Source organism: Haliaeetus albicilla, chromosome 4 (genome assembly GCF_947461875.1).
Source record: "Haliaeetus albicilla chromosome 4, bHalAlb1.1, whole genome shotgun sequence".
Taxonomy (NCBI): Eukaryota; Metazoa; Chordata; class Aves; order Accipitriformes; family Accipitridae; genus Haliaeetus; species Haliaeetus albicilla.
This window is the reverse complement of record NC_091486.1, coordinates 2,295,891-2,308,494: the sequence shown is the minus strand read 5'-3', so window position 1 is coordinate 2,308,494 and position 12,604 is coordinate 2,295,891. Positions and strand designations below refer to the sequence as shown.

Sequence of the window (12,604 nt, the reverse complement as noted above, 5' to 3'; positions counted from 1 at the left end):
GAGGTGCGGGAGGGCGCCGGTACCGGCGGGAACGGGGAGGAGCGGGGCGGGCGGCGGCGTCAGGCGCTCGCTGGGGCAACCCCGGCGGGATGGGGGCCTCGAGGGAGGGGGCGGGGCTGCGGGCGCGGAGGCCCCGCCCCCTTCCCCGCCTCTCCCGGGCGGGGCGGGGCCGGGTGGCCGTGACGTCACGGGGCGCCATCTTGAGGCGGTGGCGGCTGAGGGGATCGTTTTCCCCTCGTCGCTCCCGGTTTTTCCCCGGTGGGGACGCATCGCTCCGTGTCCCATTTCCTTCCCCCCCTCCTCCGCGGTATTAAAAGCTGCCTGAGGGCGCGGGCTCTGCCGCCTCAGCGGGTGCGAGGAGGGGTGGAGGGCGCGGAAAGCAGCGGGGGCGGTGGGAGCGTGGCCGGGAACGGCTGAGGAGATGATGGCTGACGGGGGGGTGGTTTGTGGGGAGTATGGCTGAGGGGGGCACGGCCCATCGTGAGGGAGGGCAGGCGGCCTTCGGCCGGCTGTCCCCACCGCCACACAGGCAGGGTTGTACAGCCGGGAGGGGAAATTCCCCAAAAAGCCATTTTTTGGGGGGCTCTTGAGGGGCCTCCTGGCCCTGTGCCCGCTGTGGGCAGCCATCAAGGGCTGCTGGCGGGAACCTGGGAGCTGCTAACCGCTGCTGGGTGTACCTCCTTTTTTCTGAGGAGTGATGTGACTTCAAATGAACTCATGCCAGTCAGGGTGAGTCAGTAGTTCTGCACGGCTTTTTGGAATATGCACAGTCATATGTTTTAGAGCCGCGTCTCTCGGAGTAGTCGTGAGCCTTAGTCATCATCGCGGCAGTGTCAGCACATTAGTCAGAGCCTATTCTTGACTTCTGCAACAAGAGGACTGGTGGAAAAGTGAGGCGCAGCGGCGTTACAGTGGCTGCGTTTCTATTAGAAGGGCAGGACTTTGAAAGTACTGAGAACAAGATTCCTGAAAGCTTTCTGTGGTACTTTCCTGCCCACTCATCTCAAATTTATAGGGCCACATTTCTTTCCTCAGCTGTGATATGCAAGTATAGAACTTAAAGACAACGCAAGTTTCACTTACATGTGTGAAAAGTACTTTTCAGCATATTTTGTAAGGAATTTCAGATTATCTATTAGAAATTAAATTTTATTTGAAGAACACACTGATGTTTCTTCACAAATGACAGCAGAGTTCATGTTTCTTGAACGTTTTGTACACCAGAAGCATTTATTTTAAATCACCTGGGGTCTACGATGGCAGGGTATTATCAAGTGTACTGTGGGTTTTTTGGTTATGAAACTGCGTTAGCAGATAGCTTGCCCTGCTGCATAGCCAGCCTCGCCTCTCGGATGGAGTTTCCATTTTGTTCCCGTTTTCCAGGGTTTGAGGCAGTCTGCAGGTGGCACCGTTGCTTCATGTTCACGGCCATCGTTGCCCATCCTGAACTGACTGCTGGAAATGAACTCTTTCTGTCAGATTTTTAAGGCAAAATGGAGCGCCTTTCCCTCAGTCTTAAATTTACTAATTACATTGAAACTTATAATTTCACTTAATGAATCAGAACGAATAAAAACGGCACTGATTTGTTTAATTGCTTTAAAAAAGGAAGGATGAATCAATTTGTACGGAGATGCAATAAACACTAATGTTGTCTGGCTGAAACAGAAAATTGTAATGAGTTCTGTATAATTCAAGACAATGAGTTTTCTCTTTTATTAACTCCGCGGTATCACATGTGGTGCAATAATCACAGCAGCTGCACATGCAAATAAATGGGTAGCTTCTCCAGTTCTTCGAATCCTGTAACGTTGTTTTTGTCACCTTAGTATTGAATCAAGTTTCACACATCTTCATGTACGTTTGCTCCATTTTTTATCTGGTCGTGGTGGGATGGTGCATCCCAGATCTGCCATACTTCCTAGAGACGAAGGACTGGACGGGACTGCCTGTGCTGGGTCTGAGCCCCCCCAGGTTCAAGCAGTCATGTAGAACATACAGTCTAGGAAGCACTAGAGGGGAGGACAGAAAAACAGCTATTAAAAAAAAGTTATTTCTAAACCTGCTGTTCCAGACTGCAGATGTGGCAATCTATTTATCCCCGAGGAATGAGCAGTGCTGACCCCCATGTCTCAGCTATTTTACCGTCATTAGGGCCACCTGCAGGCTCCGGTGTCCCAGTCGCTGACGGATCAGTGGGACTTTGCGGGATGTGGATGCTTCCCCCTCCTCACCGCCCTGTCAGACACATCAGAGGGGCCAACTCTGAGCTTCCCCCCTTTTGTAACAATGTGTTGCCAAGCCTTAGCTTTTGTAACAGATGTTTTAAAAGACAGTTTATATTGTCAAAAATGTTTGCTTTTAGAAAACTTGGGTAACTCTTGGGAAGCTTTTTCCTAGTGCACAGAAGCAGCTTGCTAAGGCTTGTAGCTTTGTTTTGTATCTGACTGGATTCTCTGTATTTCTCCAGCTGCCCTCTAGTTTACTTTGTGATTTACTGAAATATTTTTTTCCTCTTTTTGTAATGGTCTCCTCTGGTGCTCTGTGTAGGAGTCGTGCAGGCAGAGAAACTGATTAAACAGAGAAATGCTGAAAATAATTCTGTAGAAAGCATTTCAAGATGTACACGAGGACTCTCTCCCCCTCAGTTCCTCTGATTTTACTGCTAGCTGATGCTCATGATGAAGGAAGTAGGCGAGAAGCACACTCTTTAAACTGTTAAATTCTGTGCTTTTACGGCTCTCTGCTCAGCAGCTGAAGAGACTTTGTATCCGTCATGCCTTTGCATGAGAAACAATACTGTATTAAACAAGTATGGAAAAGCTTGAGAGTTTTTAATAACAAATTTTACTGTACACACAGTCTGATGCCACCTAAATGGAACATACCCTTGCTGTTTAAAGACTTTGATTCATTATTGTTAAGTTTTCCTTTGCTTTTGTTACTCAGCTCAGGCACTCGAGTTCCCTCATAAAAGCATCTCAGACACTTTTCATGCATGGCTATTGCAGCACACTTGGAAACAAGTTGATGTTAAGTGGAATACATTTATTTTCCTAATCATAGTTTTTATTTTCTTGTACCTGGTGTGACACGGTAGGAGTCCTTTTTCTTACATTAGCTGCTGTGGAGGATAAAGAGGGAGAGAGATTAGGCAGCCAAAACTGACGCATCCCACTTTTCCCCACTTCTTTCATGCACAGCACCCACCCATCTCCCCATACGCCACACGGCCCCGGCGTAGCTTTTTGTATGGGAGTTCTGCGGCTCTTGACTCCCCGTTTCCAGTAGGGAATTCTACAAACACATCTCTAGCACTCTCTGAAGCCTTGGTCCACGAGTCTTTGGGAGATGTTCTTCCAGCGGCGTAGGCTTCTGGGGATGCTTACAGCACTCCGCGGCGGTACGGGGATGCCCAGCGCCTGTAGGGTCCATGAGAGGTGGGAGCTCGGACAAGAAAACGCGGAGCTGGGGCATCACCTCCTCCTCCTCCGTGTTGGAGCTCGCTGTGGTGGAGCGGCTCCTGCCCATCGGTTGTTCTTTCATGGCAGCACATCGGAGGCAGGTGGACTAGACTCATTCTGGGACTGTCTTTCCTACCCACCCGTCCCCTCCAGCCAGCAGTTCAGAGGAAACGAGTGTTTCGGCGAGTAGGATAAGTGCTCCAGTAACCCAGTAAATTTGCCTCAAAGAAGTGGTTTTGTTCAGCGACGGGTCGCGCAGGGAGTTTCTGCGCCCATCCCATATGGCAGTAGGTACTAAACCAGAGTCACTGGTTTTGTCAACAAATTTGCCTCACTTTGGCACCATATGGCCTCCCGGCCACGTCCCCTTGTCTGAACAAACGTACGCCAGGGAGGAATGCGGCTGTCAGGCAATCCCAATTGTTTCACAGTGCAAGCCAAATTTCGGATCAGATGCTTCCTCTCATGAGCTCCAAAGTTCAATGTCCTTTCACTGCAAGCATTTATGCTGTGAATGAAAAATGCCGGTACGCTGCTTTGCATCTCGTTATCTGGTAACAGCATGTGCCCAGACAGCGTGTAAGCGATTCTTTCTGCAGGACAGGGGACCAGATTTGGATCTGTCTGCGTGTCCGTCAGTGGGACTGCATTCAGTGTACTGGGGCAACTCTAGCTTTATACTCTTTCACGACTGACATATCCCAAAGCACAGAATTTTTAAGAGTGCCTTAGGAGAGCGGCTCGTGTTTTTCAGAGCTGTGGCTGCCAATAGTCGGAACTCAGTGCTGGGAAACAAGACTTGCACGTTATTTTGGCATACTCGTCCTAACGCGAGACTGAGTATCCAGACATACTGTGCCTTGAAGCATATAATTAACAAGACAGTCTAGAATATGCAAATGTACATTTTTAATTAGTTCTGAAAACTTGCAACCACCTGTATGTATGTTCAAGTAGGGGAGAGGAGAGAGTACACAGCTACGCCCCAGACAGTCAGTCATTGTGTCAGAGACACCTACACCGTCATGTACATTTAATGTATGCTCAGCAATCAGCTGATTTCAAATTACAAAACGTGTCCGGTTTGCGCTGCCAGTCTTGTTCCAGTTCTTCAACAGAAAAACAGAACAAATCAAAACAGAGCCATGTCAAAAAGAGACTCGGGAGGTCATGAGGCACATTAGCAAGCTTGACAAAATTAACCCCTGCAGGTAACGAGCAACACGGGTTAAAATTAAATGTGTCCAAAAAGTGGATGGAGTGGGAAGGAAAAGAGATCAATAAACGAAGCACTGGCTTATGCCCTTCAGATGTGATTTACAAATCCAGAGTAACTCTCATCAGCAGGATGCTGAGCGTGACCTAAGCCCATTCTGCTAGAAGAAGGCTGCGGGAGGGGGAAAGAGTTGTGTCCATCCAGCCGGGACTTACGGTGAGGGCAGCAGGAACACTGTCAGCAACGGTTCCCACTTCTTCGCTGGGTAAGGGCTTTCCTCCCTGGCAGAGCGGTGTGTGATATTGTGGGCAATTCAGCGGTTTACCTGAAATGATTTTAAAGTCTTGCCCCATCCACTCTTTTCCTCTCCTAAATGGTACCAAATACCAGTTTTTTTCTAATGACAAGGCAATTGAAGTAGGAGATACTTAAATAAAGAATTGCACAGTCCTCGCCCCAATCCCAGCACCTATGGTATATTTAAAAGCGGAGGCACCCGAAGCTCTGCAGCCGGGGTGCGGGGCTCGAGGACAGATCGAGAGGCACCTCTGGAGAGGAAGACTCAAAGACAAGAGATGCTTTTGGGGCTGGCAGCGAAAGCGTGACAGAGGAGAGGCAAGTGCCGGCCCTTTCCCACCCGGGGCTGTTGGCTAGGACCAGGCTAGCAGCCGCTCTCATGGGGAGATGCCAGAGGAGCCCCTGGTCCCGCTGCCTCCTCCCTGACCCCCTCCGGCTGTGAGCAGCTTGTCTTTTGGGGTGGTTTCTAGAGAATTCTGCTTCCTCCAGGGTTAGCCTCCAAAGGGGTTAACGGTACCTTTGGGAGCGATCAGGAGCAGAAACGTCTTTTGCTCCGAGGAGGCACGTGTCCTGCTCACAGCAGGATCCTGTTGTATTTCTACGTGTGAGAGCAAAGTTTTGCCCTCCTACCCAAATGCGATGCCAGGATGCTCCTGCCTCAGGATCACTGATGCTGTGTTGGTACAGTTTGCAATTAACACTGCATCGGAGAAGCTTGCCCGAATTTCCCATTTTAACACTGTTTTTAAGAAAATGTTTCCTTTGGTTTTCCCGTCTTGCTTTTTTTGGTATGTACTTCAAATCTGCCACAGTATGACTTAAAGGAAATTCTCCAAATTGTAAGGAAATGTCCTCTCCTGTGCAAACCTGGGCAGGCTCTGTTCCTGATTACACACTTGTTGGACAAGTATGATAGGGTGGGCCCTGCATGGGTGCTTTGTGGCTTCATTCATGTTTATAAACTACTCTGAGATCTTCAGATGAAAAAGGATTTACGAGTGCAAAATAGTAAGTTGCCAAACTGTTTCTAACCTCATAAACAGGTAATTTTAAATTCAAGGAGACACCGAGGAGGGCAAGATCGCGCAGGCGGGCTGGGAACAGTTTCCACCACCCGTCCTGGGAGCTCAAAATGCACAATTCCCTCCATTGCTGTAAACCCAGCTAGCGTTTTATCATAAATTGAGAAAAGCCTTTACTAAATTTATTTTCTAAGTTTAAAAAATGGAAAACTCATTTGTTTTTAGCTGGCCTCCTCCTTCTTTTGTTTCTCTGTTTGTGCTGTATTCACATGGCATTAGAACAAAGCTTCCTGTAAATATTAACTGGAGTATGGGAATCAGTTCAGCTCAGTTTGACTTTGTTCCTCTATTTCACAGAACCTACGGCAAACGCGTTTGTGGTGGGGCCATTCACCGAAACAGCTAACACAAACAATTGTGCAAGCTGAGCTGGGACCTCGTGTCTTCACTCCTCCTCCCGCTTACCATTTTGCGGTCAGAAAGCCGAAATCGGTGGGCAGGCAGCCTGCGAGCCGCCCGGGGCAGCGCCAGCCCCTGCCAGCCACGCACACCGTACTTAGCAAACGATGAATGCGTCGGGGAAGTTTATGAGTTATTCATGGGCCATTCTGCAAACAGAACGAGCTGATCAATAATTAACCGGAGGCAGCAGCAGGTGTGTGGCCTGGACCAGTACGTGGCTCGGTGGCCACGAGCCGCTCACCCGTCCACCCTGGGCTTCCCCGTCCCGGGGAGCGCTCGACCTCAACCCCCCCAATTCCTTCAAGGATGCGTGTCCCCTCCCTGGGGCGATGCTTTCTGAGTTTTTCTACCTGCAATGGCAGAAGCTCCCCCCTAGCCCCGAGCAGAGCAAATCTTCAGGCAGAGTGTTTTCCTGCAGAGCGTTTCGGAGGCTCCTTCCAGCACGTCCAGCAAACCTCGTGCAATCAGCGGGACTCCAACGTGCCCACAGATGCTCCTCACTGAGGCCGAAGGCAGAGGACAGGGAGCCTCCGTGCAAGCCACGGTGTTCCTCGGGTGCTCGGCGTGGACGACTGGCAGCAGAGCTCCTTTCCAGAAACAGGCTGTTCTCCGTGCGATGGAGGTTGCACTATTTAATATTCTAACAGAAGGCAACATAATTACAGCTTAATCTAATTAATGAATCCTGGTAAGAGCCGCTCCAATATTTCCCATTCAATACTTGCACTGCAGTTGGTATTGGGCGCTCGGCACGTAGCGATGAGTTGGCAAGCCAAAACTGGCCACCCATGGTAAGGGACACTCCGCACATGCGGACGCTGCGGCCAAATGGGGGAAAATGCAAAATAAACAGCATGGACAGCCATCTGCCACTTCCGAAGCAGCAGCCAACGCTAACACCCCATTAGGACATGGACCAAAAGCACAAATCTGGTGGTTTGGCCACCAGCGATTTTCATTTTTCTCCAGAAAAGGGTTCTGGCATTTGTTAAAAAAGAAAAAAAAAAGAAAAAGGAAGAGGCCCAAGGGACTTGAGGACTTGTTTAAATAATAGAAAGGCTGCTGCTGCCCGTTTTGTTTATGTCATCAAAAAAGGTTACAGCTTTGAACTTACTCATGGGCAACCACAGCACTGACTTAAAAATGCAGCAGAGCTGCGATGTTGCTGGTTTGCTCACCTTTCTGGAGCGGAGACTCTCATGGGATGACTGCATCCAAGCAGGCTGTTCGCTCACTCCCCTGTTTCGGAACCAGGGCTGCTGACCTCAGAACTAGCTGATTAGTTTTTATTTTTAATATAGAAATAGGAGAAGGCAAGAATCGTAATGTTTCCCTTCCCCAAAACATTTGATGTGCAGCAGCCTACTCCTATGTCTAGGAAATGCTGCTGGAAATCCAATAAAGCACAAACCAGGGGTGAGTGTCACCCGTCCTGGCTGTAACCGAAGCACATCCTCCTGGTCTGAGGCCTCCTCCAGACATCAGGACTAATTAATTGATTTTAAAAAACATTTTACTATGTTTTGTAACATTAAACCCTAAGGTGATTCTGTTATAATTCTATAAATCACAAATCTTTTCTTATGATAGATTTAATTTTCTGTTTACTGAGCTATCCTACGTTTTCCCTGTTCCAATCTCCAGCCAGTGAGAAACTCCAAGAAAATGCATTCATGCAGTCCCTCTTGTGTTTTACCTTTATGTCTAATTATATTTTATATATGTAGGATAAATGTGTGCGAAATAGCCCAGTGGCACGAGGTAGTGATTTATTGAGGGTTATTTAATTAACAGAAAAAGCCTCGTTTCTGCCGGCATAACCCCCACTTTGCCAGGTCTGGCCAGATAAGGGTTTTGCCTGCTGCAGTCCTGCGACTGCGATGAAGCGGGGCCACGGCGAGGGGAAGAAGGTTTCCCCGTACTGTCATTACGAGAGAAGCATGTGGATGTGTAAATGCCTGATCTAGACATGTTGGGATTTTCGAATAATTCCTGTTCAACCACTTCTAACTCGCTGCATTTCCCCATCGAATACCGGATGGGTCATTTGAGCACCTTCTCTCGCATCTCCCTGTCTCTTATTCGTGTTGAAACCCAAACCGTTCTCCCTTGCCAGAATCTTGGAAAATGAGTATAACAAGTAAACGAGTGTATGAGTTGAAATACTGTGTCACACGAGTTTTCTTAATGTTTAAAAAGATGTTATTTCATTGCTACTCCAGAAATAAACTTGCATGACGTTTTCTGCAGGTCACAGAGTGGGTTTGGCCGGCTCGGCTGGGGAGGAGAGCAGGCGCTGCGGTGACTGCTGGGCTGTACGGGATCTTAGCGTGCATTTAGGAACTACCCCAAAATGAACATCGTCTTGTCCGAAAGGTCGCGCGAAAAATAGCTCTGCGGTTAAAGCACTACAGGTCCTCTTTCGGTTGCAGCCCCACTACTTCAAAGTCCCACTGTGGGCTTCAGCTGAACTACTCCAGGCTGACACGCTGGGCTGGATCCGTCCCCGTCCGCTCGCCAAACCACGTCGGCGAGTGGCATCGGTACGGGGCAACTGAGCTCATGAGAAAACGCCGTAACAGCTTGAATGGCTCCATCGCTCCTGCATCCAACTCAGAAACAAGGGCTCCACAAAGCTTACTGCAACGTCTTGGCACGGGAGTGTGAACAACCGGGGGTTTCTCGGGGTTGTTAGTGTTATTATTTTTATCCTTATCGTTGCAATTATTGATGTGAGTGTGTCACAGGAGGTTGCTGGAAGAACTCCACTATTACAGCGGGGTTTTCTAGTAGCGTCATTAATACTAGTGCTAATGCATGGGAGTGATTTGCGTGATTGACAGTTCAGGCAATGAAGTTTACCTTGTTTCAGCGTGGGCCTTGATGGGACAGGGCTCTGGCTCTGGTGACCAGGCAGGTCCCAGCAGTGCCGTCTCCCAAAATCCCCGAGGATGGCGGTGCCGTGGTCCGCTGCTGGGCACCACCGCCGTGCTGCGGAAAGAACTGCTCCATCACGGGGGACGCCTGCTCCGAAGGTCATCCCGGTCAGAGGGAACAGACATTAACCGTTGCTGCTTCTTACGTATTTTAGAAGAAAGAAAACTCAGTTGAAAAAGCTGAAGGAATGTCACCGACTGCATTCTACATCTGTTACATCTCAGAATAATTTATTTTAACCTCTGAAGATACAAGGGAAAATATTTGAAGGCGATGGAGACTTGCCAGTATTTCCAGTTCATTATAAGCAAAGAACTGTTGCTTATAGCACTTTTTTGGAGCAGAGAGTAGTCTGGTTTTAAATCCCTCAAGCAATGAGGAATCACGTACTCGCCAATGGAAATTGTTCTTCAGTGAAGAATTTACTAATTAAAAAAGTTTAATTTTTAAATTCAGCCTACATTTCCTCCCTTTCTGTCTGCTTTCGACGGGCATCGCTGGGTCCCTGCTAACCTCAGCTGTGGGGTTCACCCGAACGTCTTGCCTGGTCTCGGCACACAGGCTCCCGCAGCGGGGCCGGCTCCCCGCAGGGAAGTAAAAACTCTGGGCTTGGCTGTGCTCAGAGCTGGAGGGCTGCAGGCAGAGGGGCAGGGGTAGCTCCAACCGTAATTGTCTCCAGAGATGCTAAAACTCTCTAAATGTTGCGGTCAAGAGGCAGAGGTGAGGCCAAAGACAAGTGATGGCCTGGTGATGGAGCTGCATTTTGGGGACCACCTGTCCCCGGTGGGTGCTCCACGCAAGAGGTGGCAGACGTGGCCCCCCTGCAGCCCCCTCCGTGACCAGCCCACGCGGCCCTGGCTCCGCCAACAACAAAACGCAAATCGGCTAAAAATTGCTGTCTTCCAGCTGCGGACTTTGCTCGTTCAGTAGCGCCTTGCGCGGGACCGCGAGCACGGCCCTGTGAACCGGTGCGCACAAAAAGGCAGTTTCTCCCCGTTCTGTTTGGATGTGAGAGGGGAGTAAAGGATCCGAGGGACAGGGGGACTTGCTCAAGCGGGATCATCTCCAGCCAAGCTGTGCGAGAAGATGTGAGCAGGCTTGATGACGAGGGGCCAGCAAACTGAATCGAGAAGACCCAGAGACCTAAATACTGAAGCCGCTTTGCTTGCAGATGACACCGTATAAGCAGATATGTGTGAGTGTTACCAAGATTAAAGTTTAATTAAATTCCTGCAAGATTTTTGGGTCTTCATAAATTTCCTTTGAGCTTTCTGCCAACTAGGATATGCTTGCTGGCTTCAGAATATAAAAGCAAGTATTGTTGTGTTTTGCAAATATGTTTTATAATGCATGCAAGTGCTGACTATGCAAAACTATCACTGGTTTCCACGATTAACAAAATTACAAAAGCACAAAGGGTAGCAGTTCTTCTTGTTTTTGACTATCCTTTAAAAACAAGAGATGGATCAAAGTATCCTGTGATTAAGTTCATTAATCACACCCACATCATGAAAACCATCGACTCTTCTGAACCCACTTTTCACAGAGGGAGGATGTGAGGAGTTGGCCGGGGCGGATTCTGCTGTGGGTTGGTTGTTTATTTACTTGTTTTTCCCAAACAAGGACCTGGCTGGGTTGGCATGTCCAGGGGGCAGGGATGTCTCTGGCCAGGAGCAGCTGGGTGGGCGAGCGGCAGCAAACTCCCTGCCCGGCCCTCGGGGATCGGGGCGCACAAAAAGCTCTGCTGCTTTTAGCCCCGTTGTGGGTGATCCCTAGAAGCGAGGGACTGAGCTGCAGGGGCAAGGGGTCAGCGGGCAGGGTGGGCGTGGAGACGTCTGTCCTGAGCACGGCAGGAGCAGACTGACGGACAGCAATGCCGCTCCCGTAAGGCTTGTATCTTCCTTGCTTTTAATCCAGTGCTTGTCCTTGTTAACACAGCGACGGCTTATCTAACGTAAAGACTTATCTGGTGTATCTGGTAACGGAGTGCTGTATGAGCCGTCGCGAGAGGGACGTGCAGACCGTCACCCCTGTGCTCGGTCCCCCCCCTCGCATCCCCCACGTCACGCTCATTTAAAAGGCTGTTGTAAATGCGCTCTCTCTGGGGCCCCTTAGCAATCTTGCTAGACACGTGTTAAAGCACTTGGAAAATTCAACAGCAAACTGACGGTAACGTTCTCGAGCTTGCAGATAAGCAAGAAAGGGATTTCACGTGAATTCAAGTGGGGACCACAGCTCTCCGTTCCTACGAGCGATGTCTGACTGCAGGGGGTACGTTTGTGCTTCTCCAAGTGATGGAGCCGGAGGAGCTTCTGACCAGCCGGGAAATCACAGCAACCCACGTAGGACCTAAACGTCACCTGCTTTGTTTAGGATAAACCCAAAGCTTTTATAGGTGCCTTTTGTAGCCTGGCAATGAAGTGGACGCTGAGAAGGATGCGTACCTATGAGGGTCCTCCCTATCATGCAAACGTAGAGCGACTGGCCCCGGGCTCTGGCCAAAGACATCCCTGCATGAACTGCACATCCCAGGCAGTGACCTGTGCTGCATCTTGCCCCTTCTAAAGCAAGCCCACGGATGCATTTTTTGATCAAATCCTGCCTTTCTGCCCTCAAGAGCAAACCTGCATCAGCTTCGGTGGGGCAGGGGTCCAGGTCTGCTGCTTACGATGGCTGCAGAGACCCACAGGAGCGATATGACAGGGGCTGGCCGGGGCAGGAAGGGAGAATTTTCTCTCCCACCCTCCAAAAATATTTCAAAGTGCTTTACCAATTCTGCAGCTGGCTGATATAGACACATGCTTTTTAATTCTGAGTTGCATTGATTTACAAGTAATAGTAACAGAGCTCGTTTGCTGGTAAATGGTGATTTTGAGGTCTTTCCCTAGCCTGGCCACTTTTGGGTCCAACCCCTCCGAAAGGACTGTCAGGGTCCAACCCGGCAGCCACGGCAGGGAAGGGCACGCGCCGTGACAGAGCTCGGTGCTGCCTGACCTCGTGGCATGGGCTGTGTTCTCTGTCCACGCTTGTGATCTGGGGATTTCAGCTGGGAAAGAGATTCGGACTTAAAAGACGGCAGGACCAAAGGTCCAGCTGGCTTTCTGTCTCTGGGAATGGCCAGTAGAGGATATATTGGGCAATGTATAAAACAAGAGAGAGACTCTTCCCCTGGTGATTTGCCACCTTGAGCATCCTGCAGTGCAGGG

The 12,604-nt window shown here is 49.6% G+C and overlaps 1 long non-coding RNA gene across 1 annotated transcript; it reads left to right on the top strand.

The window, feature by feature from the left end:
- Positions 1-3,947: 3,947 nt before the first annotated feature.
- LOC138685025 (uncharacterized) lies at positions 3,948-10,872 on the top strand. Its single transcript, XR_011324251.1, has 2 exons — positions 3,948-4,945; positions 6,357-10,872. It is a non-coding gene; the product is annotated as an uncharacterized lncRNA (long non-coding RNA).
- The last annotated feature ends 1,732 nt before the right edge of the window (positions 10,873-12,604 follow it).